The following is a 4,511-nucleotide window of genomic DNA, read 5'->3' on the forward strand; positions in this document are numbered from 1 at the left end:
GAGAAACTGGTATCACACATATGTGTGAGATCGATTTCTAATCCCGTGATTGGCTACTCCATGGTGATGACCTAGGGTCAGGGTATGACGGACTACTTTCCTGATTAAAATTAATTGATAAGTTACTCGTGCTTCAATCGAACAAAAACCTGTTACTCGTGCAAAAAATACCCCTTTACACCTACCTGTTATTTTCGCGATTGCAACATAAACAGGTATTTATACAATGAGTCACAAGTAGAATAAATATAACACAAATCTATTTATTTTCTAATTCCTTTTATTAAAACTTTTGATTTCTAGTCATGAATTCAAAATGGTTCCAACAATCAGTGATGCCTGTGTAAACAATTATGTGAAAGTCACCGTTAGAGATAAAGCCCTTGATTCCCTTCGAATATTCAAAATGTACAAAACTGGTCCTTTTTCTGGAGAGATGCGACAAGTGTCATGTGTCGTCTTGCAAAAATACCTGACACGATAACGTCAGTGCCTGTCCATTGTGAGATCGATTTGCCTCGTTGTTTCTTTGATGCGTTGATGAAGATGACATTTTTCACTGATACACATGATGAAGACCCACTTCCAGCTCCGAGATACTATGTGATTCCAATGTTATCAAATTCACTCATGACAATCTGAACCAAAACACACTCGTTGAAACAATGTACAACATGGTACGTTTTGCAAGGCTTCATGAGTACAAATGGCGGCACACGTGCTTTCTATTCAATCGAACTTGTACAGGAACGGTTGATCTACACATAAGTCATTGCTCAAGATATTCCTCCTACGCATGATAATGAAAAGTTTATGTCTTGATAACTTACAGGATGTAATCAACTCACATTTCATACTGAAAACTCCGTAAATTCCATTACATTCAAGTGGCAGTTTCTGGCTCGGGAAAACGAGAAGGATGTGGCGAAGAAGAGTAGTCCCCCATTGACAGTGAACGTAACCTCAGCAATGTCACATTCAAGCACACTGGGTGCACCTAATTACACACACTCAGTAGTTTTGGCTCCGGTCGATGGGAGAACATTGAACGTAAACTGGTACACAAGTACCAGTTCCCCAATGTGCAGAGATATCCAAAACAATCTTCCGATGACGACAACCACCAAGCGATAACGATGACGTCACTCGCTCAAATATTTTACGCTTGCAAGAATTAGAATCATCCACATTTGCACGGTAACATCATTGTTTTAGAGGGTTTAATTAATTTTCTGTGATCTGATCTAGTTATCATTATCACTATTGCCTTGATGATGCGAAGAGGTGGCAGAAACTTTTTTGCGGAGGGTCACCATGGGGATGAGTAGTGATTAGGAAGCCAAGTGACGTCACTCATTCATAAACGTTGTGTTGTGTATTATTGCGCACCTACGATGAGAAAACATGAAATTTGAATCTATTCGACCATAAAATGGTGCGATTTTATGGTGTGTAAGAAACAGATTACTGTACTCGTGTCTGTCAGATACCATTTATCTTACAACTCGTTGTTTAAAAACGTATTTAACTCGCTTTCGCTCGTTAAATACGTTTTGAAACAACTCGTTGTAAGATAAATGGTATCTGACAGACACTCGTTTAGTAATCTCTATTTATCGCATAGGTACATGTGAGACACAAACGTGTATAGAAGGCCCCATATGATTAAAAACAGCTTGATGTATGTTGTTCGAAATGTCGACCAAAGGTAAGTGTCACTGTCAGGTTCTGGTCCCGTCGTAACTGTCCATCCCTCTCATCCAATATATGTTCTAAGGGTGAGAGGTATGGAGACACAGAAGGATATAGCAGTACATCATTGTTATATTGCCTCCAAGAGTCTCTTACAAGACGTTAAAGTAGTGGGCTGCCATTATCCTGCAGCAAAGTTCCGTTCCGTTGTTGCATTTGCATTAAGGGTACAAACCGAATTTGAAAGATAACGTCGCCTTCGGGTACATGTACGCCATTCAAATCGGTTGTGTTCTCTTACATGTTTCGATGTCACCCAAATCATTACACTTACACTCCGAAATTACTGACATCGAGCATCGCAATCGTCGCTGTTCTTCTTGGTCCCTGGATACCAGAACACAACAATCAGAGCTGTCCCGATGTTGCACCACTGAAGAGGAAGGACAATGACGTCGGCTGACGGAACCTGCCAGAGCTGTTAATGTGCCAATTTGGTACCGATTCCTCGGGGGCACGAACCAAACAAGGCTGTCCTGTTGAAGTCCTTGGGAATTCGTATTGTACCTTTAATATTCGCAGCAGGCCTACGATGTTGTAGAAGTTGAAAACTTGTCATCACGTAAGATTCATGCTCGGTTAAAATATGTTTTTTACAAGTCCTTATTAACTAAGCAAACTTTGTGTGATGTTCACAATTAAACATTCTCGTGTTTTAGAAAACACACAGACATATCACCTGTGCGGCATGCTTTAACGCATAAATTGTGAATCGCAACATTGAAGTAAAATGTCTTTATGAAGATGAATTAAAAGATACAATAATCAACTTCAATTAAAAAATATATTTTTATTGAACACTGTACGAAGCACAGCTTCTTTATTCCATTTGTAGCTGGCTTCAAACTTGCTTCACGCCCATATCTGTCTCTTCCCCTGTATCTGTAACTGTAAATGTATCCGCCTTTTAACGCTATAGCTACACACGTATTTGAATGTGTCAATACGGATATGTACCAGCATATGTATATGCACGGGGCTGTATGCATCTGCTGACGAATGTACCGTTCAGTTAGTTATTCATTATGTCGCTGTAATGCATAGAGGACCTTCCGTGTAATACCATTTTTCTTTAGCGAGTTTATTACTCTCCAACATAAATTGATACAAACTGCCTGCAGTTTGATGACTCTCAGCTTTCCGCGAGTCAGGCAAGTTCTAATAACGTTGTGATAAGGGTATTAGCATTGTGTCGTCATAACTGTAAACCATTATAACGTCATACGTCTAGCGGTATTACACTAGTGTAATATTGCCGTAAAAGTATTACACTGCAGTATCTTCCACATGCAAGTAATAATTCAAAATACATACCACGAGTACCTTCGTGGGAAACACCTTTTCAGAACTCTCATGGCTAACTACAAGGGGACCAAACAACTTGTCCAAAGACATGCCAGAGGAACTCCACCTAATGCTCCATACTCTGCGGGAGTCTATGGATCTGACGATGACCCTCAGTCCAGTCAACACAGTCAACATGCCCGTGTACACCATCCACAACATTGGAGGCGTCTTTACATCGACTTATAGTGAGCCCGTAAACGAGGTGAGGTTACAAATTACAATAGTGATGTGGGGTATAACTGCAATTCGAATAATCTTCAAGGGGCATTAAACACGACACATGTTGCTCAACGAACACAACGAAAGAGTGAGCAAGTATGGTTTTATGCTGCTTTTAGGAATATTCCACCAATGTCACGGACGATAGAAACAGGCTTCATAAATGGTTCCCTTGTGGGAATCGAACCCGGGTTTTTGGTGAGACGAGGAAACACATCAACCTCTAGTCTAACCCACCGTCCTTAATAATGCAACATGAAACGTGTCAATTGTTGCAAAAAGGTCAAAGCCACAAAAAGTTATCCTGGGTTCATCCTTTCATATCAATTAGGTTGGGGTTGAAAAACTAAATTCAGAGTATTGACACACTGTCAACAAAGAACCACGTCGGACAATACATGCCCCCGCCCTCGCTCTTCCCTCAGTCGTTTGTACGTATCGATTATATTAGGAGGTCGTGGCTGGATCAACGTGAAGCTCTGTATAATGAAATGTTGACGTAGTGTTTTCGTAAAATGGAGCATGCTCAATGGTCAACATTTGTGAAAAGTAAACACAAAAGATGGATCAGCTGGAATATTGCTCGACATGAAGAGAAAGTTGACTAAAGGAAAGTTAAAATCATCAAAAGTATACTGTTGACAGTTGAGTCAAGGTTTCATCTGGACAGCTTTGACAGCCATATTCTTGTATACATGCTTATGGAGAGGTTGTTTCGTTTTGTTTTGTTTTAACACGCTCATTGTGAATACATAAATGACAATATGAAATCCAAGTTGAGGTTGGTAAATCCGTGGAGGGATTTGGGTATTTGAGAGTTATTGAACGACTTTTCCTGGCCTGAAGACACAAACAGAGTTGGCAAAGCACACGAAAAAGTAAAACCGGAAGAACGCACAACGGATTTCCTCATCAGAATTACTTCATAATGCTGTTCTTCTTGGCCCCTGGATACCAGAACACAACAATCAGAGCATAATGCTTTTTCTGTAAAACATCATCATATTTTTGTCACTGAGAAAACTAATGGGTTGGAGAATTAGAACGACGGATAAAATTAGGATTCATAATAAGGTGATATAGCTTGTCAGATTTATGAAATTCCGTACCACATTATTATATACTGAAAGGCAAAAGAAACGTCGTAATATTAGAAATGACATTTGAGTATCAATGGAGTATTTGAACCTATT

The sequence above is a fragment of the Haliotis rubra genome, unplaced genomic scaffold, assembly GCF_003918875.1.
Source record: "Haliotis rubra isolate DU_JTF1 unplaced genomic scaffold, ASM391887v1 Scf475, whole genome shotgun sequence".
In the NCBI taxonomy this organism is placed as follows: Eukaryota; Metazoa; Mollusca; class Gastropoda; order Lepetellida; family Haliotidae; genus Haliotis; species Haliotis rubra.